The sequence below is a fragment of the Phyllobates terribilis genome, unplaced genomic scaffold (genome assembly GCF_046119375.1).
Source record: "Phyllobates terribilis strain yellow unplaced genomic scaffold, ASM4611937v1 Scaffold_540__1_contigs__length_1147954, whole genome shotgun sequence".
Classification (NCBI taxonomy): Eukaryota; Metazoa; Chordata; class Amphibia; order Anura; family Dendrobatidae; genus Phyllobates; species Phyllobates terribilis.
In genome coordinates this window covers 68,037-94,218 of record NW_027363300.1, presented here as the reverse complement: position 1 = coordinate 94,218, position 26,182 = coordinate 68,037, and the positions used below count along the sequence as shown (strand labels likewise).

General features: G+C 44.8%; 15 non-coding genes and 2 pseudogenes across 15 annotated transcripts; all 17 read right to left on the bottom strand.

The window, feature by feature from the left end:
- Positions 1-434: 434 nt before the first annotated feature.
- LOC141233068 (U2 spliceosomal RNA) lies at positions 435-625 on the bottom strand. The gene has a single exon (XR_012299233.1). It is a non-coding gene; the product is annotated as a U2 spliceosomal RNA (small nuclear RNA).
- Positions 626-1,740: 1,115 nt separating this feature from the next.
- On the bottom strand, positions 1,741-1,931 carry LOC141233057 (U2 spliceosomal RNA). Its single transcript, XR_012299222.1, has one exon. It is a non-coding gene; the product is annotated as a U2 spliceosomal RNA (small nuclear RNA).
- Positions 1,932-3,043: 1,112 nt separating this feature from the next.
- Positions 3,044-3,234, bottom strand: LOC141233044 (U2 spliceosomal RNA). The gene has a single exon (XR_012299210.1). It is a non-coding gene; the product is annotated as a U2 spliceosomal RNA (small nuclear RNA).
- A 1,115-nt stretch (positions 3,235-4,349) lies between these two features.
- LOC141233032 (U2 spliceosomal RNA) lies at positions 4,350-4,540 on the bottom strand. Its single transcript, XR_012299199.1, has one exon. It is a non-coding gene; the product is annotated as a U2 spliceosomal RNA (small nuclear RNA).
- A 1,115-nt stretch (positions 4,541-5,655) lies between these two features.
- On the bottom strand, positions 5,656-5,839 carry LOC141232539 (U2 spliceosomal RNA). The gene has a single exon (XR_012298775.1). It is a non-coding gene; the product is annotated as a U2 spliceosomal RNA (small nuclear RNA).
- Positions 5,840-6,633: 794 nt separating this feature from the next.
- Positions 6,634-6,725, bottom strand: LOC141232588 (U2 spliceosomal RNA; annotated as a pseudogene).
- A 1,115-nt stretch (positions 6,726-7,840) lies between these two features.
- Positions 7,841-8,031, bottom strand: LOC141233020 (U2 spliceosomal RNA). The gene has a single exon (XR_012299188.1). It is a non-coding gene; the product is annotated as a U2 spliceosomal RNA (small nuclear RNA).
- A 1,115-nt stretch (positions 8,032-9,146) lies between these two features.
- On the bottom strand, positions 9,147-9,337 carry LOC141233009 (U2 spliceosomal RNA). The gene has a single exon (XR_012299177.1). It is a non-coding gene; the product is annotated as a U2 spliceosomal RNA (small nuclear RNA).
- Positions 9,338-10,452: 1,115 nt separating this feature from the next.
- LOC141232559 (U2 spliceosomal RNA) lies at positions 10,453-10,637 on the bottom strand. The gene has a single exon (XR_012298787.1). It is a non-coding gene; the product is annotated as a U2 spliceosomal RNA (small nuclear RNA).
- Positions 10,638-11,431: 794 nt separating this feature from the next.
- LOC141232587 (U2 spliceosomal RNA) lies at positions 11,432-11,523 on the bottom strand (annotated as a pseudogene).
- Positions 11,524-12,638: 1,115 nt separating this feature from the next.
- Positions 12,639-12,829, bottom strand: LOC141232997 (U2 spliceosomal RNA). Its single transcript, XR_012299166.1, has one exon. It is a non-coding gene; the product is annotated as a U2 spliceosomal RNA (small nuclear RNA).
- A 1,115-nt stretch (positions 12,830-13,944) lies between these two features.
- On the bottom strand, positions 13,945-14,135 carry LOC141232450 (U2 spliceosomal RNA). Its single transcript, XR_012298701.1, has one exon. It is a non-coding gene; the product is annotated as a U2 spliceosomal RNA (small nuclear RNA).
- A 1,115-nt stretch (positions 14,136-15,250) lies between these two features.
- LOC141232986 (U2 spliceosomal RNA) lies at positions 15,251-15,441 on the bottom strand. The gene has a single exon (XR_012299155.1). It is a non-coding gene; the product is annotated as a U2 spliceosomal RNA (small nuclear RNA).
- Positions 15,442-16,556: 1,115 nt separating this feature from the next.
- On the bottom strand, positions 16,557-16,747 carry LOC141232974 (U2 spliceosomal RNA). Its single transcript, XR_012299144.1, has one exon. It is a non-coding gene; the product is annotated as a U2 spliceosomal RNA (small nuclear RNA).
- A 1,115-nt stretch (positions 16,748-17,862) lies between these two features.
- LOC141232533 (U2 spliceosomal RNA) lies at positions 17,863-18,058 on the bottom strand. Its single transcript, XR_012298770.1, has one exon. It is a non-coding gene; the product is annotated as a U2 spliceosomal RNA (small nuclear RNA).
- Positions 18,059-24,212: 6,154 nt separating this feature from the next.
- Positions 24,213-24,403, bottom strand: LOC141232963 (U2 spliceosomal RNA). The gene has a single exon (XR_012299133.1). It is a non-coding gene; the product is annotated as a U2 spliceosomal RNA (small nuclear RNA).
- Positions 24,404-25,518: 1,115 nt separating this feature from the next.
- Positions 25,519-25,709, bottom strand: LOC141232952 (U2 spliceosomal RNA). Its single transcript, XR_012299122.1, has one exon. It is a non-coding gene; the product is annotated as a U2 spliceosomal RNA (small nuclear RNA).
- Positions 25,710-26,182: the final 473 nt, after the last annotated feature.

The following is a 26,182-nucleotide window of genomic DNA, read 5'->3' as shown; positions in this document are numbered from 1 at the left end:
ACCAGCGCACATACCTGTTAGCTCAGGTGAGTTTAAAAGGCTGCTGTTGATAACAAGGGCATTTGCTAAATAGATGGTGTGTGTGCAACAATATACTGAAAGGTCAATTATATTGTGCAGCTTATCTCACCACCTGTAGTTATTTAGGTGAAAGCTCCAAAATGCTTGCCTAATATGTCTGTTTATCCAAAAGGAAGTAAAAAGGGAGAGCTAGAAAGATAGCATTGCATCACATTACATGGCAATGCAATGCACAGTTGCTGAAGTTGAACCAAAATGAGCTTGTAATCTGGCTTCTGCAACTTTGAACATGAAAAATCCAATGAGGAGAAGAAAAGCAAAGCCAAAGAGTCCATCCCAAAATCCGACAAACAAGCAAAATGAACAAAAAACATTGAATTCAATTCTTTCTGATTTTAGAAACTGCATTAAAGAAGGGGTGCACCGGTCCTGGAGATACTGCAATACCAGGTCAATGCGTGGAGTGGACAGAGCAAGCTCTTTTTCCATCTCCCTGTTCTAAAAATCCATTTAATATATGGTCCCCAGATAGGGGACGTATCAGATATTAAACTGATAAGAACAGATACTACACTTGATCTTAGCCAAAAGGCCGAGAAGCGATAACCAGAATTGGTTTCAAACTACGGAGCCACCCAAGGATCCTGAAAAGTCCATTTGTGGAGATGAGCTCCTGGACTCCCGTTAAGAAGACATGTTGTCAACCTCTAGATCCCTTACATGCCTGCACTTTTCGGCTTGCTGCTGCTGCAATCCACGCGTTTTAGATCTGCATAACTCCACCTCTTTAAACACAGCACCTTCACCCCCTGCTGTTCCCACCCGCCTCAACACCGTTGGAAGGGAGGAGAACCAATTAAGGCGGGGGGTGGGGTGGAACGAGCAGCTGTCTACCCTTAGCAGGAGGGCTCCTGATTACATACCTCTCCTGCTGCTGCTGCTGCTGGCTGTCCAGCAGCAGACTGAAGGTGGCTGCTGCTGTGCACAGGTATATAAAGGCTCAGAGCCTATTATGACACGCGCAGCCAGCGTTCCATTGCCACATTCCATCTACTGCAGGCAGGATACCTGGCTGGCTGAATGTCGCTGAGAAGCTCACAGAGACCGCCATAAGCAACAGTTTAACAGAATGCCACAGACTAATCAACCAAACTTTTTGGGTTGGGTTCTCTTTTATAGTCTGCAGGCATTAAATGAAAGAAGTCAGTGTTCCAGCAGAAGGAGACAACGTTTCAGAAAAGGCATTGTAGCAAACCAAAAAAGAAATTTTAAGCGCAGCAGAGTAACCAGCGCACATACCTGTTAGCTCAGGTGAGTTTAAAAGGCTGCTGTTGATAACAAGGGCATTTGCTAAATAGATGGTGTGTGTGCAACAATATACTGAAAGGTCAATTATATTGTGCAGCTTATCTCACCACCTGTAGTTATTTAGGTGAAAGCTCCAAAATGCTTGCCTAATATGTCTGTTTATCCAAAAGGAAGTAAAAAGGGAGAGCTAGAAAGATAGCATTGCATCACATTACATGGCAATGCAATGTACAGTTGCTGAAGTTGAACCAAAATGAGCTTGTAATCTGGCTTCTGCAACTTTGAACATGAAAAATCCAATGAGGAGAAGAAAAGCAAAGCCAAAGAGTCCATCCCAAAATCCGACAAACAAGCAAAATGAACAAAAAACATTGAATTCAATTCTTTCTGATTTTAGAAACTGCATTAAAGAAGGGGTGCACCGGTCCTGGAGATACTGCAATACCAGGTCAATGCGTGGAGTGGACAGAGCAAGCTCTTTTTCCATCTCCCTGTTCTAAAAATCCATTTAATATATGGTCCCCAGATAGGGGACGTATCAGATATTAAACTGATAAGAACAGATACTACACTTGATCTTAGCCAAAAGGCCGAGAAGCGATAATCAGAATTGGTTTCAAACTACGGAGCCACCCAAGGATCCTGAAAAGTCCATTTGTGGAGATGAGCTCCTGGACTCCCGTTAAGAAGACATGTTGTCAACCTCTAGATCCCTTACATGCCTGCACTTTTCGGCTTGCTGCTGCTGCAATCCACGCGTTTTAGATCTGCATAACTCCACCTCTTTAAACACAGCACCTTCACCCCCTGCTGTTCCCACCCGCCTCAACACCGTTGGAAGGGAGGAGAACCAATTAAGGCGGGGGGTGGGGTGGAACGAGCAGCTGTCTACCCTTAGCAGGAGGGCTCCTGATTACATACCTCTCCTGCTGCTGCTGCTGGCTGTCCAGCAGCAGACTGAAGGTGGCTGCTGCTGTGCACAGGTATATAAAGGCTCAGAGCCTATTATGACACGCGCAGCCAGCGTTCCATTGCCACATTCAATCTACTGCAGGCAGGATACCTGGCTGGCTGAATGTCGCTGAGAAGCTCACAGAGACCGCCATAAGCAACAGTTTAACAGAATGCCACAGACTAATCAACCAAACTTTTTGGGTTGGGTTCTCTTTTATAGTCTGCAGGCATTAAATGAAAGAAGTCAGTGTTCCAGCAGAAGGAGACAACGTTTCAGAAAAGGCATTGTAGCAAACCAAAAAAGAAATTTTAAGCGCAGCAGAGTAACCAGCGCACATACCTGTTAGCTCAGGTGAGTTTAAAAGGCTGCTGTTGATAACAAGGGCATTTGCTAAATAGATGGTGTGTGTGCAACAATATACTGAAAGGTCAATTATATTGTGCAGCTTATCTCACCACCTGTAGTTATTTAGGTGAAAGCTCCAAAATGCTTGCCTAATATGTCTGTTTATCCAAAAGGAAGTAAAAAGGGAGAGCTAGAAAGATAGCATTGCATCACATTACATGGCAATGCAATGCACAGTTGCTGAAGTTGAACCAAAATGAGCTTGTAATCTGGCTTCTGCAACTTTGAACATGAAAAATCCAATGAGGAGAAGAAAAGCAAAGCCAAAGAGTCCATCCCAAAATCCGACAAACAAGCAAAATGAACAAAAAACATTGAATTCAATTCTTTCTGATTTTAGAAACTGCATTAAAGAAGGGGTGCACCGGTCCTGGAGATACTGCAATACCAGGTCAATGCGTGGAGTGGACAGAGCAAGCTCTTTTTCCATCTCCCTGTTCTAAAAATCCATTTAATATATGGTCCCCAGATAGGGGACGTATCAGATATTAAACTGATAAGAACAGATACTACACTTGATCTTAGCCAAAAGGCCGAGAAGCGATAACCAGAATTGGTTTCAAACTACGGAGCCACCCAAGGATCCTGAAAAGTCCATTTGTGGAGATGAGCTCCTGGACTCCCGTTAAGAAGACATGTTGTCAACCTCTAGATCCCTTACATGCCTGCACTTTTCGGCTTGCTGCTGCTGCAATCCACGCGTTTTAGATCTGCATAACTCCACCTCCTTAAACACAGCACCTTCACCCCCTGCTGTTCCCACCCGCCTCAACACCGTTGGAAGGGAGGAGAACCAATTAAGGCGGGGGGTGGGGTGGAACGAGCAGCTGTCTACCCTTAGCAGGAGGGCTCCTGATTACATACCTCTCCTGCTGCTGCTGCTGCTGGCTGTCCAGCAGCAGACTGAAGGTGGCTGCTGCTGTGCACAGGTATATAAAGGCTCAGAGCCTATTATGACAAGCGCAGCCAGCGTTCCATTGCCACATTCCATCTACTGCAGGCAGGATACCTGGCTGGCTGAATGTCGCTGAGAAGCTCACAGAGACCGCCATAAGCAACAGTTTAACAGAATGCCACAGACTAATCAACCAAACTTTTTGGGTTGGGTTCTCTTTTATAGTCTGCAGGCATTAAATGAAAGAAGTCAGTGTTCCAGCAGAAGGAGACAACGTTTCAGAAAAGGCATTGTAGCAAACCAAAAAAGAAATTTTAAGCGCAGCAGAGTAACCAGCGCACATACCTGTTAGCTCAGGTGAGTTTAAAAGGCTGCTGTTGATAACAAGGGCATTTGCTAAATAGATGGTGTGTGTGCAACAATATACTGAAAGGTCAATTATATTGTGCAGCTTATCTCACCACCTGTAGTTATTTAGGTGAAAGCTCCAAAATGCTTGCCTAATATGTCTGTTTATCCAAAAGGAAGTAAAAAGGGAGAGCTAGAAAGATAGCATTGCATCACATTACATGGCAATGCAATGCACAGTTGCTGAAGTTGAACCAAAATGAGCTTGTAATCTGGCTTCTGCAACTTTGAACATGAAAAATCCAATGAGGAGAAGAAAAGCAAAGCCAAAGAGTCCATCCCAAAATCCGACAAACAAGCAAAATGAACAAAAAACATTGAATTCAATTCTTTCTGATTTTAGAAACTGCATTAAAGAAGGGGTGCACCGGTCCTGGAGATACTGCAATACCAGGTCAATGCGTGGAGTGGACAGAGCAAGCTCTTTTTCCATCTCCCTGTTCTAAAAATCCATTTAATATATGGTCCCCAGATAGGGGACGTATCAGATATTAAACTGATAAGAACAGATACTACACTTGATCTTAGCCAAAAGGCCGAGAAGCGATAACCAGAATTGGTTTCAAACTACGGAGCCACCCAAGGATCCTGAAAAGTCCATTTGTGGAGATGAGCTCCTGGTCTCCCGTTAAGAAGACATGTTGTCAACCTCTAGATCCCTTACATGCCTGCACTTTTCGGCTTGCTGCTGCTGCAATCCACGCGTTTTAGATCTGCATAACTCCACCTCTTTAAACACAGCACCTTCACCCCCTGCTGTTCCCACCCGCCTCAACACCGTTGGAAGGGAGGAGAACCAATTAAGGCGGGGGGTGGGGTGGAACGAGCAGCTGTCTACCCTTAGCAGGAGGGCTCCTGATTACATACCTCTCCTGCTGCTGCTGCTGCTGGCTGTCCAGCAGCAGACTGAAGGTGGCTGCTGCTGTGCACAGGTATATAATGGCTCAGAGCCTATTATGACACGCGCAGCCAGCGTTCCATTGCCACATTCCATCTACTGCAGGCAGGATACCTGGCTGGCTGAATGTCGCTGAGAAGCTCACAGAGACCGCCATAAGCAACAGTTTAACAGAATGCCACAGACTAATCAACCAAACTTTTTGGGTTGGGTTCTCTTTTATAGTCTGCAGGCATTAAATGAAAGAAGTCAGTGTTCCAGCAGAAGGAGACAACGTTTCAGAAAAGGCATTGTAGCAAACCAAAAAAGAAATTTTAAGCGCAGCAGAGTAACCAGCGCACATACCTGTTAGCTCAGGTGAGTTTAAAAGGCTGCTGTTGATAACAAGGGCATTTGCTAAATAGATGGTGTGTGTGCAACAATATACTGAAAGGTCAATTATATTGTGCAGCTTATCTCACCACCTGTAGTTATTTAGGTGAAAGCTCCAAAATGCTTGCCTAATATGTCTGTTTATCCAAAAGGAAGTAAAAAGGGAGAGCTAGAAAGATAGCATTGCATCACATTACATGGCAATGCAATGCACAGTTGCTGAAGTTGAACCAAAATGAGCTTGTAATCTGGCTTCTGCAACTTTGAACATGAAAAATCCAATGAGGAGAAGAAAAGCAAAGCCAAAGAGTCCATCCCAAAATCCGACAAACAAGCAAAATGAACAAAAAACATTGAATTCAATTCTTTCTGATTTTAGAAACTGCATTAAAGAAGGGGTGCACCGGTCCTGGAGATACTGCAATACCAGGTCAATGCGTGGAGTGGACAGAGCAAGCTCTTTTTCCATCTCCCTGTTCTAAAAATCCATTTAATATATGGTCCCCAGATAGGGGACGTATCAGATATTAAACTGATAAGAACAGATTTTTTTTTTTTTTTTTATCGAAAGCCCGAATTCGTGTACAAAACCCGAGTGCGCTTAAAAAAGTGACAAGTGCCACAAAAAAAGTGCACTAGGATGCTGGTCTTCTTGAAACCCTCTCCAAAAGGAGAAGGGTCCCCCAAACCATTCCCCGTCCCTCCGAGCCAAAAGGCCACAGCGAGGAACAGGGACAAAAAGCCATCTCCAGCCGAAGCCAGAGGCGACCCAATCTTACCCCCAGCACCTGCCCGAGTTCTCACCCGAGCAAGGCACTGCAAGCCAAAGACTGTGCTCCCCTCCCGGAAGAGGGGAGCCAACAACGCTCTCCTCCCAAAAGAGGAGAGCCAGGGGGGTTCAGGGGGGAGCGGAACCTGATGGCCACACACTCCCCCCCTAGACCTGCCAAGAGAGGAACCCGTAAGGGAACCGCATCCCGACAAAATCCTAGTAGGACGTGACACACGTGAATAAGTGGACACACAGTGACAAAGAAATTAAATAAATAGTGAAGGTTTCACAGTATAATACTGCCCGGACCTTCGACCGGGAATTGAAAAATTCCCCATCCTAAGGCCAGAAGGCCCGGAATAAGGGTGTGTGCGAAGAAAGAAAATTTGAAGTGCTTGTGCAAATGTGCCATAAACTCAAGTGGGGTTCCCAATCCCAGTGAGTTAAGGCACCCCAGGGTCACCACTCCTGGGGCACTTCACACTTCGGGCTTTCGATCTTCCCCGGCCCAATGGCGTCGATCCTGGGGGGCCATGCTTTCCACCAGATGACTATATTAGCCACCTGGCGTACTAACAAGCGCCTAAACCCCAGTGTGCATAATGTATCAATCTACTAGGGCGGCCAACATCCAAAACCGCCTTTTCGAAAGATACTACACTTGATCTTAGCCAAAAGGCCGAGAAGCGATAACCAGAATTGGTTTCAAACTACGGAGCCACCCAAGGATCCTGAAAAGTCCATTTGTGGAGATGAGCTCCTGGACTCCCGTTAAGAAGACATGTTGTCAACCTCTAGATCCCTTACATGCCTGCACTTTTCGGCTTGCTGCTGCTGCAATCCACGCGTTTTAGATCTGCATAACTCCACCTCTTTAAACACAGCACCTTCACCCCCTGCTGTTCCCACCCGCCTCAACACCGTTGGAAGGGAGGAGAACCAATTAAGGCGGGGGGTGGGGTGGAACGAGCAGCTGTCTACCCTTAGCAGGAGGGCTCCTGATTACATACCTCTCCTGCTGCTGCTGCTGCTGGCTGTCCAGCAGCAGACTGAAGGTGGCTGCTGCTGTGCACAGGTATATAAAGGCTCAGAGCCTATTATGACACGCGCAGCCAGCGTTCCATTGCCACATTCCATCTACTGCAGGCAGGATACCTGGCTGGCTGAATGTCGCTGAGAAGCTCACAGAGACCGCCATAAGCAACAGTTTAACAGAATGCCACAGACTAATCAACCAAACTTTTTGGGTTGGGTTCTCTTTTATAGTCTGCAGGCATTAAATGAAAGAAGTCAGTGTTCCAGCAGAAGGAGACAACGTTTCAGAAAAGGCATTGTAGCAAACCAAAAAAGAAATTTTAAGCGCAGCAGAGTAACCAGCGCACATACCTGTTAGCTCAGGTGAGTTTAAAAGGCTGCTGTTGATAACAAGGGCATTTGCTAAATAGATGGTGTGTGTGCAACAATATACTGAAAGGTCAATTATATTGTGCAGCTTATCTCACCACCTGTAGTTATTTAGGTGAAAGCTCCAAAATGCTTGCCTAATATGTCTGTTTATCCAAAAGGAAGTAAAAAGGGAGAGCTAGAAAGATAGCATTGCATCACATTACATGGCAATGCAATGCACAGTTGCTGAAGTTGAACCAAAATGAGCTTGTAATCTGGCTTCTGCAACTTTGAACATGAAAAATCCAATGAGGAGAAGAAAAGCAAAGCCAAAGAGTCCATCCCAAAATCCGACAAACAAGCAAAATGAACAAAAAACATTGAATTCAATTCTTTCTGATTTTAGAAACTGCATTAAAGAAGGGGTGCACCGGTCCTGGAGATACTGCAATACCAGGTCAATGCGTGGAGTGGACAGAGCAAGCTCTTTTTCCATCTCCCTGTTCTAAAAATCCATTTAATATATGGTCCCCAGATAGGGGACGTATCAGATATTAAACTGATAAGAACAGATACTACACTTGATCTTAGCCAAAAGGCCGAGAAGCGATAACCAGAATTGGTTTCAAACTACGGAGCCACCCAAGGATCCTGAAAAGTCCATTTGTGGAGATGAGCTCCTGGACTCCCGTTAAGAAGACATGTTGTCAACCTCTAGATCCCTTACATGCCTGCACTTTTCGGCTTGCTGCTGCTGCAATCCACGCGTTTTAGATCTGCATAACTCCACCTCTTTAAACACAGCACCTTCACCCCCTGCTGTTCCCACCCGCCTCAACACCGTTGGAAGGGAGGAGAACCAATTAAGGCGGGGGGTGGGGTGGAACGAGCAGCTGTCTACCCTTAGCAGGAGGGCTCCTGATTACATACCTCTCCTGCTGCTGCTGCTGCTGGCTGTCCAGCAGCAGACTGAAGGTGGCTGCTGCTGTGCACAGGTATATAATGGCTCAGAGCCTATTATGACACGCGCAGCCAGCGTTCCATTGCCACATTCCATCTACTGCAGGCAGGATACCTGGCTGGCTGAATGTCGCTGAGAAGCTCACAGAGACCGCCATAAGCAACAGTTTAACAGAATGCCACAGACTAATCAACCAAACTTTTTGGGTTGGGTTCTCTTTTATAGTCTGCAGGCATTAAATGAAAGAAGTCAGTGTTCCAGCAGAAGGAGACAACGTTTCAGAAAAGGCATTGTAGCAAACCAAAAAAGAAATTTTAAGCGCAGCAGAGTAACCAGCGCACATACCTGTTAGCTCAGGTGAGTTTAAAAGGCTGCTGTTGATAACAAGGGCATTTGCTAAATAGATGGTGTGTGTGCAACAATATACTGAAAGGTCAATTATATTGTGCAGCTTATCTCACCACCTGTAGTTATTTAGGTGAAAGCTCCAAAATGCTTGCCTAATATGTCTGTTTATCCAAAAGGAAGTAAAAAGGGAGAGCTAGAAAGATAGCATTGCATCACATTACATGGCAATGCAATGCACAGTTGCTGAAGTTGAACCAAAATGAGCTTGTAATCTGGCTTCTGCAACTTTGAACATGAAAAATCCAATGAGGAGAAGAAAAGCAAAGCCAAAGAGTCCATCCCAAAATCCGACAAACAAGCAAAATGAACAAAAAACATTGAATTCAATTCTATCTGATTTTAGAAACTGCATTAAAGAAGGGGTGCACCGGTCCTGGAGATACTGCAATACCAGGTCAATGCGTGGAGTGGACAGAGCAAGCTCTTTTTCCATCTCCCTGTTCTAAAAATCCATTTAATATATGGTCCCCAGATAGGGGACGTATCAGATATTAAACTGATAAGAACAGATACTACACTTGATCTTAGCCAAAAGGCCGAGAAGCGATAACCAGAATTGGTTTCAAACTACGGAGCCACCCAAGGATCCTGAAAAGTCCATTTGTGGAGATGAGCTCCTGGACTCCCGTTAAGAAGACATGTTGTCAACCTCTAGATCCCTTACATGCCTGCACTTTTCGGCTTGCTGCTGCTGCAATCCACGCGTTTTAGATCTGCATAACTCCACCTCTTTAAACACAGCACCTTCACCCCCTGCTGTTCCCACCCGCCTCAACACCGTTGGAAGGGAGGAGAACCAATTAAGGCGGGGGGTGGGGTGGAACGAGCAACTGTCTACCCTTAGCAGGAGGGCTCCTGATTACATACCTCTCCTGCTGCTGCTGCTGCTGGCTGTCCAGCAGCAGACTGAAGGTGGCTGCTGCTGTGCACAGGTATATAAAGGCTCAGAGCCTATTATGACACGCGCAGCCAGCGTTCCATTGCCACATTCCATCTACTGCAGGCAGGATACCTGGCTGGCTGAATGTCGCTGAGAAGCTCACAGAGACCGCCATAAGCAACAGTTTAACAGAATGCCACAGACTAATCAACCAAACTTTTTGGGTTGGGTTCTCTTTTATAGTCTGCAGGAATTAAATGAAAGAAGTCAGTGTTCCAGCAGAAGGAGACAACGTTTCAGAAAAGGCATTGTAGCAAACCAAAAAAGAAATTTTAAGCGCAGCAGAGTAACCAGCGCACATACCTGTTAGCTCAGGTGAGTTTAAAAGGCTGCTGTTGATAACAAGGGCATTTGCTAAATAGATGGTGTGTGTGCAACAATATACTGAAAGGTCAATTATATTGTGCAGCTTATCTCACCACCTGTAGTTATTTAGGTGAAAGCTCCAAAATGCTTGCCTAATATGTCTGTTTATCCAAAAGGAAGTAAAAAGGGAGAGCTAGAAAGATAGCATTGCATCACATTACATGGCAATGCAATGCACAGTTGCTGAAGTTGAACCAAAATGAGCTTGTAATCTGGCTTCTGCAACTTTGAACATGAAAAATCCAATGAGGAGAAGAAAAGCAAAGCCAAAGAGTCCATCCCAAAATCCGACAAACAAGCAAAATGAACAAAAAACATTGAATTCAATTCTTTCTGATTTTAGAAACTGCATTAAAGAAGGGGTGCACCGGTCCTGGAGATACTGCAATACCAATTCAATGCGTGGAGTGGACAGAGCAAGCTCTTTTTCCATCTCCCTGTTCTAAAAATTCATTTAATATATGGTCCCCAGATAGGGGACGTATCAGATATTAAACTGATAAGAACAGATTTTTTTTTTTTTATCGAAAGCCCGAATTCGTGTACAAAACCCGAGTGCGCTTAAAAAAGTGACAAGTGCCACAAAAAAAAGTGCACTAGGATGCTGGTCTTCTTGAAACCCTCTCCAAAAGGAGAAGGGTCCCCCAAACCATTCCCCGTCCCTCCGAGCCAGAAGGCCACAGCGAGGCACAGGGACAAATAGCCACCTCCAGCCGGAGCCAGAGGCGACCCAATCTTACCCTCAATACCTGCCCGAGTTCTCACCCGAGCAAGGCACTGGGAGCCAAAGACTGTGCTCCCCTCGCGGAAGAGGGGAGCCAACAACGCTCTCCTCCCGAAAGAGGAGAGCCAGGGGGGTTCAGGGGGGAGCGGAACCTGATGGCCACACACTCCCCCCCTAGACCTGCCAAGAGAGGAACCCGTAAGGGAACCGCATCCCGACAAAATCCTAGTAAGGACGTGGACACACGTGAAAAAGTGGACACACAGTGACAAAAAAAAATTAAATAAATAGTGAAGGTTTCACAGTATAATACTGCCCGGACCTTCGACCGGGAATTGAAAAATTCCCCATCCTAAGGCCAGAAGGCCCGGAATAAGGGTGTGTGTGAAGAAAGAAATATTGAAGTGCTAGTGCAAATGTGCCATAAACTCAAGTGGGGTTCCCAATCCCAGTGAGTTAAGGCACCCCAGGGTCACCACTCCTGGGGCACTTCACACTTCGGGCTTTCGATCTTCCCCGGCCCAATGGCGTCGATCCTGGGGAGCCATGCTTTCCACCAGATGACTATATTAGCCACCTGGCATACTAACAAGCACCTAAACCCCAGTGTGCATAATGTATCAATCTACTAGGGCGGCCAACATCCAAAACCGCCTTTTCGAAAGATACTACACTTGATCTTAGCCAAAAGGCCGAGAAGCGATAACCAGAATTGGTTTCAAACTACGGAGCCACCCAAGGATCCTGAAAAGTCCATTTGTGGAGATGAGCTCCTGGACTCCCGTTAAGAAGACATGTTGTCAACCTCTAGATCCCTTACATGCCTGCACTTTTCGGCTTGCTGCTGCTGCAATCCACGCGTTTTAGATCTGCATAACTCCACCTCTTTAAACACAGCACCTTCACCCCCTGCTGTTCCCACCCGCCTCAACACCGTTGGAAGGGAGGAGAACCAATTAAGGCGGGGGGTGGGGTGGAACGAGCAGCTGTCTACCCTTAGCAGGAGGGCTCCTGATTACATACCTCTCCTGCTGCTGCTGCTGCTGGCTGTCCAGCAGCAGACTGAAGGTGGCTGCTGCTGTGCACAGGTATATAAAGGCTCAGAGCCTATTATGACATGCGCAGCCAGCGTTCCATTGCCACATTCCATCTACTGCAGGCAGGATACCTGGCTGGCTGAATGTCGCTGAGAAGCTCACAGAGACCGCCATAAGCAACAGTTTAACAGAATGCCACAGACTAATCAACCAAACTTTTTGGGTTGGGTTCTCTTTTATAGTCTGCAGGCATTAAATGAAAGAAGTCAGTGTTCCAGCAGAAGGAGACAACGTTTCAGAAAAGGCATTGTAGCAAACCAAAAAAGAAATTTTAAGCGCAGCAGAGTAACCAGCGCACATACCTGTTAGCTCAGGTGAGTTTAAAAGGCTGCTGTTGATAACAAGGGCATTTGCTAAATAGATGGTGTGTGTGCAACAATATACTGAAAGGTCAATTATATTGTGCAGCTTATCTCACCACCTGTAGTTATTTAGGTGAAAGCTCCAAAATGCTTGCCTAATATGTCTGTTTATCCAAAAGGAAGTAAAAAGGGAGAGCTAGAAAGATAGCATTGCATCACATTACATGGCAATGCAATGCACAGTTGCTGAAGTTGAACCAAAATGAGCTTGTAATCTGGCTTCTGCAACTTTGAACATGAAAAATCCAATGAGGAGAAGAAAAGCAAAGCCAAAGAGTCCATCCCAAAATCCGACAAACAAGCAAAATGAACAAAAAACATTGAATTCAATTCTTTCTGATTTTAGAAACTGCATTAAAGAAGGGGTGCACCGGTCCTGGAGATACTGCAATACCAGGTCAATGCGTGGAGTGGACAGAGCAAGCTCTTTTTCCATCTCCCTGTTCTAAAAATCCATTTAATATATGGTCCCCAGATAGGGGACGTATCAGATATTAAACTGATAAGAACAGATACTACACTTGATCTTAGCCAAAAGGCCGAGAAGCGATAACCAGAATTGGTTTCAAACTACGGAGCCACCCAAGGATCCTGAAAAGTCCATTTGTGGAGATGAGCTCCTGGACTCCCGTTAAGAAGACATGTTGTCAACCTCTAGATCCCTTACATGCCTGCACTTTTCGGCTTGCTGCTGCTGCAATCCACGCATTTTAGATCTGCATAACTCCACCTCTTTAAACACAGCACCTTCACCCCCTGCTGTTCCCACCCGCCTCAACACCGTTGGAAGGGAGGAGAACCAATTAAGGCGGGGGGTGGGGTGGAACGAGCAGCTGTCTACCCTTAGCAGGAGGGCTCCTGATTACATACCTCTCCTGCTGCTGCTGCTGCTGGCTGTCCAGCAGCAGACTGAAGGTGGCTGCTGCTGTGCACAGGTATATAAAGGCTCAGAGCCTATTGTGACACGCGCAGCCAGCGTTCCATTGCCACATTCCATCTACTGCAGGCAGGATACCTGGCTGGCTGAATGTCGCTGAGAAGCTCACAGAGACCGCCATAAGCAACAGTTTAACAGAATGCCACAGACTAATCAACCAAACTTTTTGGGTTGGGTTCTCTTTTATAGTCTGCAGGCATTAAATGAAAGAAGTCAGTGTTCCAGCAGAAGGAGACAACGTTTCAGAAAAGGCATTGTAGCAAACCAAAAAAGAAATTTTAAGCGCAGCAGAGTAACCAGCGCACATACCTGTTAGCTCAGGTGAGTTTAAAAGGCTGCTGTTGATAACAAGGGCATTTGCTAAATAGATGGTGTGTGTGCAACAATATACTGAAAGGTCAATTATATTGTGCAGCTTATCTCACCACCTGTAGTTATTTAGGTGAAAGCTCCAAAATGCTTGCCTAATATGTCTGTTTATCCAAAAGGAAGTAAAAAGGGAGAGCTAGAAAGATAGCATTGCATCACATTACATGGCAATGCAATGCACAGTTGCTGAAGTTGAACCAAAATGAGCTTGTAATCTGGCTTCTGCAACTTTGAACATGAAAAATCCAATGAGGAGAAGAAAAGCAAAGCCAAAGAGTCCATCCCAAAATCTGACAAACAAGCAAAATGAACAAAAAACATTGAATTCAATTCTTTCTGAATTTAGAAACTGCATTAAAGAAGGGGTGCACCGGTCCTGGAGATACTGCAATACCAGGTCAATGCGTGGAGTGGACAGAGCAAGCTCTTTTTCCATCTCCCTGTTCTAAAAATCCATTTAATATATGGTCCCCAGATAGGGGACGTATCATATATTAAACTGATAAGAACAGATACTACACTTGATCTTAGCCAAAAGGCCGAGAAGCGATAACCAGAATTGGTTTCAAACTACGGAGCCACCCAAGGATCCTGAAAAGTCCATTTGTGGAGATGAGCTCCTGGACTCCCGTTAAGAAGACATGTTGTCAACCTCTAGATCCCTTACATGCCTGCACTTTTCGGCTTGCTGCTGCTGCAATCCACGCGTTTTAGATCTGCATAACTCCACCTCTTTAAACACAGCACCTTCACCCCCTGCTGTTCCCACCCGCCTCAACACCGTTGGAAGGGAGGAGAACCAATTAAGGCGGGGGGTGGGGTGGAACGAGCAGCTGTCTACCCTTAGCAGGAGGGCTCCTGATTACATACCTCTCCTGCTGCTGCTACTGCTGGCTGTCCAGCAGCAGACTGAAGGTGGCTGCTGCTGTGCACAGGTATATAAAGGCTCAGAGCCTATTATGACACGCGCAGCCAGCGTTCCATTGCCACATTCCATCTACTGCAGGCAGGATACCTGGCTGGCTGAATGTCGCTGAGAAGCTCACAGAGACCGCCATAAGCAACAGTTTAACAGAATGCCACAGACTAATCAACCAAACTTTTTGGGTTGGGTTCTCTTTTATAGTCTGCAGGCATTAAATGAAAGAAGTCAGTGTTCCAGCAGAAGGAGACAACGTTTCAGAAAAGGCATTGTAGCAAACCAAAAAAGAAATTTTAAGCGCAGCAGAGTAACCAGCGCACATACCTGTTAGCTCAGGTGAGTTTAAAAGGCTGCTGTTGATAACAAGGGCATTTGCTAAATAGATGGTGTGTGTGCAACAATATACTGAAAGGTCAATTATATTGTGCAGCTTATCTCACCACCTGTAGTTATTTAGGTGAAAGCTCCAAAATGCTTGCCTAATATGTCTGTTTATCCAAAAGGAAGTAAAAAGGGAGAGCTAGAAAGATAGCATTGCATCACATTACATGGCAATGCAATGCACAGTTGCTGAAGTTGAACCAAAATGAGCTTGTAATCTGGCTTCTGCAACTTTGAACATGAAAAATCCAATGAGGAGAAGAAAAGCAAAGCCAAAGAGTCCATCCCCAAATCCGACAAACAAGCAAAATGAACAAAAAACATTGAATTCAATTCTTTCTGATTTTAGAAACTGCATTAAAGAAGGGGTGCACCGGTCCTGGAGATACTGCAATACCAGGTCAATGCGTGGAGTGGACAGAGCAAGCTCTTTTTCCATCTCCCTGTTCTAAAAATCCATTTAATATATGGTCCCCAGATAGGGGACGTATCAGATATTAAACTGATAAGAACAGATACTACACTTGATCTTAGCCAAAAGGCCGAGAAGCGATAACCAGAATTGGTTTCAAACTACGGAGCCACCCAAGGATCCTGAAAAGTCCATTTGTGGAGATGAGCTCCTGGACTCCCGTTAAGAAGACATGTTGTCAACCTCTAGATCCCTTACATGCCTGCACTTTTCGGCTTGCTGCTGCTGCAATCCACGCGTTTTAGATCTGCATAACTCCACCTCTTTAAACACAGCACCTTCACCCCCTGCTGTTCCCACCCGCCTCAACACCGTTGGAAGGGAGGAGAACCAATTAAGGCGGGGGGTGGGGTGGAACGAGCAGCTGTCTACCCTTAGCAGGAGGGCTCCTGATTACATACCTCTCCTGCTGCTGCTGCTGCTGGCTGTCCAGCAGCAGACTGAAGGTGGCTGCTGCTGTGCACAGGTATATAAAGGCTCAGAGCCTATTATGACACGCGCAGCCAGCGTTCCATTGCCACATTCCATCTACTGCAGGCAGGATACCTGGCTGGCTGAATGTCGCTGAGAAGCTCACAGAGACCGCCATAAGCAACAGTTTAACAGAATGCCACAGACTAATCAACCAAACTTTTTGGGTTGGGTTCTCTTTTATAGTCTGCAGGCATTAAATGAAAGAAGTCAGTGTTCCAGCAGAAGGAGACAACGTTTCAGAAAAGGCATTGTAGCAAACCAAAAAAGAAATTTTAAGCGCAGCAGAGTAACCAGCGCACATACCTGTTAGCTCAGGTGAGTTTAAAAGGCTGCTGTTGATAACAAGGGCATTTGCTAAATAGATGGTGTGTGTGCAACAATATACTGAAAGGTCAATTATATTGTGCAGCTTATCTCACCACCTGTAGTTATTTAGGTAAAAGCTCCAAAATGCTTGCCTAATATGTCTGTTTATCCAAAAGGAAGTAAAAAGGGAGAGCTAGAAAGATAGCATTGCATCACATTACATGGCAATGCAATGCACAGTTGCTGAAGTTGAACCAAAATGAGCTTGTAATCTGGCTTCTGCAACTTTGAACATGAAAAATCCAATGAGGAGAAGAAAAGCAAAGCCAAAGAGTCCATCCCAAAATCCGACAAACAAGCAAAATGAACAAAAAACATTGAATTCAATTCTTTCTGATTTTAGAAACTGCATTAAAGAAGGGGTGCACCGGTCCTGGAGATACTGCAATACCAGGTCAATGCGTGGAGTGGACAGAGCAAGCTCTTTTTCCATCTCCCTGTTCTAAAAATCCATTTAATATATGGTCCCCAGATAGGGGACGTATCAGATATTAAACTGATAAGAACAGATACTACACTTGATCTTAGCCAAAAGGCCGAGAAGCGATAACCAGAATTGGTTTCAAACTACGGAGCCACCCAAGGATCCTGAAAAGTCCATTTGTGGAGATGAGCTCCTGGACTCCCGTTAAGAAGACATGTTGTCAACCTCTAGATCCCTTACATGCCTGCACTTTTCGGCTTGCTGCTGCTGCAATCCACGCGTTTTAGATCTGCATAACTCCACCTCTTTAAACACAGCACCTTCACCCCCTGCTGTTCCCACCCGCCTCAACACCGTTGGAAGGGAGGAGAACCAATTAAGGCGGGGGGTGGGGTGGAACGAGCAGCTGTCTACCCTTAGCAGGAGGGCTCCTGATTACATACCTCTCCTGCTGCTGCTGCTGCTGGCTGTCCAGCAGCAGACTGAAGGTGGCTGCTGCTGTGCACAGGTATATAAAGGCTCAGAGCCTATTATGACACGCGCAGCCAGCGTTCCATTGCCACATTCCATCTACTGCAGGCAGGATACCTGGCTGGCTGAATGTCGCTGAGAAGCTCACAGAGACCGCCATAAGCAACAGTTTAACAGAATGCCACAGACTAATCAACCAAACTTTTTGGGTTGGGTTCTCTTTTATAGTCTGCAGGCATTAAATGAAAGAAGTCAGTGTTCCAGCAGAAGGAGACAACGTTTCAGAAAAGGCATTGTAGCAAACCAAAAAAGAAATTTTAAGCGCAGCAGAGTAACCAGCGCACATACCTGTTAGCTCAGGTGAGTTTAAAAGGCTGCTGTTGATAACAAGGGCATTTGCTAAATAGATGGTGTGTGTGCAACAATATACTGAAAGGTCAATTATATTGTGCAGCTTATCTCACCACCTGTAGTTATTTAGGTGAAAGCTCCAAAATGCTTGCCTAATATGTCTGTTTATCCAAAAGGAAGTAAAAAGGGAGAGCTAGAAAGATAGCATTGCATCACATTACATGGCAATGCAATGCACAGTTGCTGAAGTTGAACCAAAATGAGCTTGTAATCTGGCTTCTGCAACTTTGAACATGAAAAATCCAATGAGGAGAAAAAAAGCAGAGCCAAAGAGTCCATCCCAAAATCCGACAAACAAGCAAAATGAACAAAAAACATTGAATTCAATTCTTTCTGATTTTAGAAACTGCATTAAAGAAGGGGTGCACCGGTCCTGGAGATACTGCAATACCAGGTCAATGCGTGGAGTGGACAGAGCAAGCTCTTTTTCCATCTCCCTGTTCTAAAAATCCATTTAATATATGGTCCCCAGATAGGGGACGTATCAGATATTAAACTGATAAGAACAGATTTTTTTTTTTTTTCTTTTTTTTTTCTCCTCAGACGAGGAAATTCCACAGTCTATGGAACCCAGACAAAGGAAAATTCCATCAAAACAGCTGCGTCAAATCCAATACGCAATTTGCTGTCCCCATCATCATCGGAAATATTTATTTCATATTTCAAAACAACAATAACAAAAATCAAGAGGTACTAACAATATATCTCCACTTTTTAACTTTCCATATTCCCTCCGCATCCACTTCCCCTCTCCTCTTTTTGTCCCATAGGAAACACACATACATCTTCCCCAAAATCACCTTCACACTATCCTTTACAGCAATTTCCTTCCTTTTAAACACATACACATTCCTCACATCCCATAACACTTCCTTTATACATGCAAGCATCAACCACAAGACTCTTTCCTTCGTCCCATCACATATTCCCAAACCAAACATAAACAACTCAAAAGACAACAAATTCACACCACACAATTCTTTACACAAAGGCCCCATTCTCCCAATCACATCTCTAGCATACTGGCAATTCCAAAAAACATGCAACACACTTTCCCTTCCACCACAGCCATTTCTTGGACACATTACCTCCTCACCAAACCTCTATTCCTCTGAAACTCTCTCACAGGTAATACTCCATGTAAAGACTGCCACACAACTTCACTCTGTTTGTTGGTCATACCACTCATCCGCACTTTCTTCCAAACCTTCTGCACATCACCACCCCTAACCATATTTATTCCACATTCTACCTCTCTACATTCAATCATCCTATACACAGCCTTCTTATTCTCCAGCAATCTCACATCTGCATCACACAGTTCATACCTCACCAAAAACTTATAAACCCACACATACCATACAGGCACCTCAAAAGCAATCGGACATCGCAAATCCCTTTCTTGCCACTTTAAACGAAACAAATACGCTCCAAATAAATACCTACACATAGATGAAAACTTTCCATCCGCCCTAATCACTTTCAAAACAAACACAACGATATTCACACCAAAAAACACGTCCAAATTCGGAAAACCCAAACCACCTTTTTCCACTCTTTTAACCAAAATTTCTCTCCTAGCTCTCTCCATTTTCGAGTTCCACAAAAAAACAAATAAAATTCTATTCAAGCTTCTCATACACATATATCCTGGTGGAAATACTACCGCAATATATAAAAATATTGGCAACACCACACTCTTAACAATTAAAATCTTCCCAAAAAAGGATAAACTCCTCAATTTCCAAAAATTCAACTTCTGCTCAACTTTTCCTTTCGCATCATCCCAACTTTCTTTCCCATCCAAACTCTCTGAAAACTTCACACCCAAAACTTTAATAGGTCCATTCACTACATTCACACCTACATCCCTACTTAAACTTCCGCCTCCAAAACCCTTACACTCACTCTTTTCCCAATTCACTTTAAACGCAGATGCACCACAAAAAATAGACACTAACAACTTCACCCGCCTCACCGAACATTCAGAATCACATAATACACACACGTCATCCATATAACCACTCACCTTCCATTCTTTTCCTCCACCTCCCGGCACTTGCACACCACGAATTACCTTATCTTTCCTCAGCATACACAACAATGGCTCAATTGCACAAATAAATGCTACAGGGGACAAAGGACACCCCTGTCGCACACCCGAAAAGACATTCACTTTCCTACCCACATACCCATTCATTAAAACACAGCTATAAACACCCGCATACAAACTTCTCACTCGCCCAACAAAATCAGCCGGAAAACCCATTTTTAACAACACTCTGAACAAAAAACCATGCGACAACCTATCATAAGCCTTTTCAAAATCCAAACTTAACAAAAATACACTCTTCTTACGACCCATGCAATCCCATAGACAATCTCTTAACATACACACACACTCATGAATCCGCCTCCCAGGTACCGCACAACACTGCTCATCCCCAATCACACTCTCTATCACATCACGCATCCTATTAGCCATAAGTTTTGCATAGATTTTATAATCACAATTAAGTAACGTTATTGGCCTCCAATTCCTCAGACTTTTCAAATCCCCTTTCTTAGGAATTAACACAACCATACCTGCACGCATACTCTCAGCCACCTCCATGTTTCCCCACATATACTTACATACATCCACAAAGTCCTTACCAATCACACCCCACATCACACGATAAAATTCTACTGGGAGGCCATCCTCCCCCGGCGTCTTATTCAAAGCCATACTACACATAACCTTCCATACCTCATCACCAGTCACCTCACCCATCACTCTCTCTCTTTCTGCTTCACTCAACTTACTCTCTAACACACTCAAAACATCATTCTCCAAACATTCATCCCTCTGTTTCACTGCATACAGATCCTCATAAAACTTAGCCACCTCTTCACACATATCCTCTCCACTCACCTCACTTCCATCTGCTCCATACACCACGCTCATACTCTGTTTCTTTCCAAAAACTTTTTTAAAGAAAAACCGAGAACATTTCTCATCCTGCTCCATCTTATCAATCTTTGCCCTAAACACTATGCTTCTCCCTCTCTCCAACAAAAACTCACTAATCTCCTTTTTTACCTCTAAAATATCCTCCTCCACCTCAACTCCTCCTTCCCTTAACTTATACAAAACGCTCAACCGCACGTTCAGTTTAACAAAACTCTCTCTTTTAATTGCTGCATACTTGTATCCTAAATTTTTAAAGAACATTTTTGTTTGTTTCTTCACCCAGTCCCACCACTCACAAACATTCCCAAACTCATTTTTATGCTTACACCATTCTTCATACCGCCTTTCATACTCCTTTCTCACATCTTCATTCTCTAACAGTTTAACATTTAACTTCCACAATCCTCTCCCAAACACTCCATCAACTTTTATATCCAACTCACACAACATACACACATGATCTGAAAAAAGAACGTTTTCCTGCCTATAATTAACAGAAACCATATTTTTAGAAATAAAACAATAATCCAATCTGGATTGTACCCTACCACTCTCAGAAAAGAAAGTGTTCAACAAAGGATTCATGTTACACACGCGCTGCATATCACACAACCCAAAATCATTCACTAACTCCAATAATGCTTTCCCAGACACATCCACATTCACTCTCCCCACATCACAGTTCATATCACCCACAATTACCACAGGTATTCTTCCTGGAACAAAAAGCTTAATTTTTTCAAATAAATTTTTGCGCTCATTTTTTTCAACTGGCGCATAAACATTAATAACACAAAACTTTACATTCTTGTATACAAAATTAGCAAGGATACATCTCCCCACCTCAATAACCAAATAATCACTCAAAACAACCTCCCTTCCTTTAACCAAAATACCCACACCATCATTCTTATTACATGCACTCCCCGACCACACAGACGCTCCATAAGACCATTCATCCCCTTTCACACCATCCACTACCCCACATTCTTGTAAACAAAAAATAGATGCATTTTGCATAGCTAAAAACTCAAAAATAGCAGCTCTTCTTACTTTACTTTTAAACACTCTTACGTTTTGGGACACTATGGTAAATCCCATAATACTTCTACTCCTTCACCAATTACACAAAGAAATAGCCTTTGGCCTAAACCAAAGCTCACAAGAGGACAAAAAGAAAAAACATTTACAATATTATATGGTGACACTATCCAGCACCACCACTATCCTCCTCCGCCATCAGAACAGAACAGCTGGTTTCCGACCCGCTGGCTTCACCAGCCACACTCCTCATTCTGGCAGTTCTGATCTTCCTCTGAGGCTCACTAAAATCTGCATCATCACTGCCCCCACCATCCTCCCTACGACTCTTCTTTGCACCCCTATCATCTTCCGAAGAAAAATCTTCAATGTTTTCAGGACCCGAAGGGTGTTCAGGACTGTCGGGTTCCGAGATTTGCACTTCACATCCTGTTGCGTCCATTGCCTCTCCAAAAGTCATCATCTCAGGCAGCTCTGCTTCCACCACTTTCCTAGATATTCTCGCAGACACTGCCTTTTTCTCCACCTTTGCCACTTCCCTCCAGAACTCCTTTTCTTCCTTCCGCTTCTTCCTCATTTCTTCAGCAGAAGAAGAACATGGTCTCAGGGACACCTCCTCTGGCGCCGTAGAGGGAGAGGCTCTACCAGTTTCCCGCCTCCTTCCCTCTCTCTCCTCCCTCTCCAATCTTTCCAGCACTTTCAGTGCGCTTGCCATCTGCCTCCTCTCCAGCTCCTCCTCCTTCTGTTCTTTATCAGAACGTCTAGGTGCACTCATAGGACAGTCCTTATACATGTGATCACTACTCCCACAGACATCACAGGACTTGGCCTCTGGACACTGGTTGGCCATATGCCCCTCCTTTCTGCAATTTCGGCAACACTGCCCTTTAAGGCATGTTACCATGGTATGTCCGAAAGAAAAGCATCTACGGCAAAACATGGGCTGGCCTGGGTAAAAGAGGAAACCTCTATGGCCTGCAACGGAAAAATTTGATGGAGGGTGTCTAAAGCCCCCCACACTGTCAGGATCCCTTTTCAATTTCACACGGAATTTATACTGACAGTTAAAGATTCCTAGACAATTGACTTGCTTCACTCCCTTCCGCACATATTCACAGTAGCGAGAGAGGAAGCACTCCAGCAGCTCAGGGTCTGTAAAAGGGTTATAGACAGTCACAGTCACCTCCTTTTCTTGCAGACCAAACAAAGGTTCCCATCTAACTCCTTCCAAGCAGGGGTCACTAGAGTGACCACGGAGCCATTCAAAGACATTAAGGCAAACATCCTGGTCCATAAAGGTAACGTCATAATTACCTTGACGTGAAAATTCGTTGACACTGAAGATCTCAGAACGTCTTGCTCCAGCTTTGCCTTCAACGATGTCTTGGACAATGAAAACCACGTTGTTCTTGTTCTGGTCAGATGGATCCACGGACAAACGGATGGTGTTCTTCACAAAAGACATCTTGGATTCTGTCGGTATGGAATACCACAGGAAAAAGCAGAAAATCCTCCACAAAAGTGTCCGGATTCCTCCAGGAGACTCGCACCAATCAAGGTACAGTCATACGATCGCAGCCAAAAGGCCGAGAAGCGATAACCAGAATTGGTTTCAAACTACGGAGCCACCCAAGGATCCTGAAAAGTCCATTTGTGGAGATGAGCTCCTGGACTCCCGTTAAGAAGACATGTTGTCAACCTCTAGATCCCTTACATGCCTGCACTTTTCGGCTTGCTGCTGCTGCAATCCACGCGTTTTAGATCTGCATAACTCCACCTCTTTAAACACAGCACCTTCACCCCCTGCTGTTCCCACCCGCCTCAACACCGTTGGAAGGGAGGAGAACCAATTAAGGCGGGGGGTGGGGTGGAACGAGCAGCTGTCTACCCTTAGCAGGAGGGCTCCTGATTACATACCTCTCCTGCTGCTGCTGCTGCTGGCTGTCCAGCAGCAGACTGAAGGTGGCTGCTGCTGTGCACAGGTATATAAAGGCTCAGAGCCTATTATGACACGCGCAGCCAGCGTTCCATTGCCACATTCCATCTACTGCAGGCAGGATACCTGGCTGGCTGAATGTCGCTGAGAAGCTCACAGAGACCGCCATAAGCAACAGTTTAACAGAATGCCACAGACTAATCAACCAAACTTTTTGGGTTGGGTTCTCTTTTATAGTCTGCAGGCATTAAATGAAAGAAGTCAGTGTTCCAGCAGAAGGAGACAACGTTTCAGAAAAGGCATTGTAGCAAACCAAAAAAGAAATTTTAAGCGCAGCAGAGTAACCAGCGCACATACCTGTTAGCTCAGGTGAGTTTAAAAGGCTGCTGTTGATAACAAGGGCATTTGCTAAATAGATGGTGTGTGTGCAACAATATACTGAAAGGTCAATTATATTGTGCAGCTTATCTCACCACCTGTAGTTATTTAGGTGAAAGCTCCAAAATGCTTGCCTAATATGTCTGTTTATCCAAAAGGAAGTAAAAAGGGAGAGCTAGAAAGATAGCATTGCATCACATTACATGGCAATGCAATGCACAGTTGCTGAAGTTGAACCAAAATGAGCTTGTAATCTGGCTTCTGCAACTTTGAACATGAAAAATCCAATGAGGAGAAGAAAAGCAAAGCCAAAGAGTCCATCCCCAAATCCGACAAACAAGCAAAATGAACAAAAAACATTGAATTCAATTCTTTCTGATTTTAGAAACTGCATTAAAGAAGGGGTGCACCGGTCCTGGAGATACTGCAATACCAGGTCAATGCGTGGAGTGGACAGAGCAAGCTCTTTTTCCATCTCCCTGTTCTAAAAATCCATTTAATATATGGTCCCCAGATAGGGGACGTATCAGATATTAAACTGATAAGAACAGATACTACACTTGATCTTAGCCAAAAGGCCGAGAAGCGATAACCAGAATTGGTTTCAAACTACGGAGCCACCCAAGGATCCTGAAAAGTCCATTTGTGGAGATGAGCTCCTGGACTCCCGTTAAGAAGACATGTTGTCAACCTCTAGATCCCTTACATGCCTGCACTTTTCGGCTTGCTGCTGCTGCAATCCACGCGTTTTAGATCTGCATAACTCCACCTCTTTAAACACAGCACCTTCACCCCCTGCTGTTCCCACCCGCCTCAACACCGTTGGAAGGGAGGAGAACCAATTAAGGCGGGGGGTGGGGTGGAACGAGCAGCTGTCTACCCTTAGCAGGAGGGCTCCTGATTACATACCTCTCCTGCTGCTGCTGCTGCTGGCTGTCCAGCAGCAAACTGAAGGTGGCTGCTGCTGTGCACAGGTATATAAAGGCTCAGAGCCTATTATGACACGCGCAGCCAGCGTTCCATTGCCACATTCCATCTACTGCAGGCAGGATACCTGGCTGGCTGAATGTCGCTGAGAAGCTCACAGAGACCGCCATAAGCAACAGTTTAACAGAATGCCACAGACTAATCAACCAAACTTTTTGGGTTGGGTTCTCTTTTATAGTCTGCAGGCATTAAATGAAAGAAGTCAGTGTTCCAGCAGAAGGAGACAACGTTTCAGAAAAGGCATTGTAGCAAATCAAAAAAGAAATTTTAAGTGCAGCAGAGTAACCAGCGCACATACCTGTTAGCTCAGGTGAGTTTAAAAGGCTGCTGTTGATAACAAGGGCATTTGCTAAATATATGGTGTGTGTGCAACAATATACTGAAAGGTCAATTATATTGTGCAGCTTATCTCACCACCTGTAGTTATTTAGGTGAAAGCTCCAAAATGCTTGCCTAATATGTCTGTTTATCCAAAAGGAAGTAAAAAGGGAGAGCTAGAAAGATAGCATTGCATCACATTACATGGCAATGCAATGCACAGTTGCTGAAGTTGAACCAAAATGAGCTTGTAATCTGGCTTCTGCAACTTTGAACATGAAAAATCCAATGAGGAGAAGAAAAGCAAAGCCAAAGAGTCCATCCCCAAATCCGACAAACAAGCAAAATGAACAAAAAACATTGAATTCAATTCTTTCTGATTTTAGAAACTGCATTAAAGAAGGGGTGCACCGGTCCTGGAGATACTGCAATACCAGGTCAATGCGTGGAGTGGACAGAGCAAGCTCTTTTTCCATCTCCCTGTTCTAAAAATCCATTTAATATATGGTCCCCAGATAGGGGACGTATCAGATATTAAACTGATAAGAACAGATACTACACTTGATCTTAGCCAAAAGGCCGAGAAGCGATAACCAGAATTGGTTTCAAACTACGGAGCCACCCAAGGATCCTGAAAAGTCCATTTGTGGAGATGAGCTCCTGGACTCCCGTTAAGAAGACATGTTGTCAACCTCTAGATCCCTTACATGCCTGCACTTTTCGGCTTGCTGCTGCTGCAATCCACGCGTTTTAGATCTGCATAACTCCACCTCTTTAAACACAGCACCTTCACCCCCTGCTGTTCCCACCCGCCTCAACACCGTTGGAAGGGAGGAGAACCAATTAAGGCGGGGGGTGGGGTGGAACGAGCAGCTGTCTACCCTTAGCAGGAGCCCTCCTGATTACATACCTCTCCTGCTGCTGCTGCTGCTGGCTGTCCAGCAGCAGACTGAAGGTGGCTGCTGCTGTGCACAGGTATATAAAGGCTCAGAGCCTATTATGACACGCGCAGCCAGCGTTCCATTGCCACATTCCATCTACTGCAGGCAGGATACCTGGCTGGC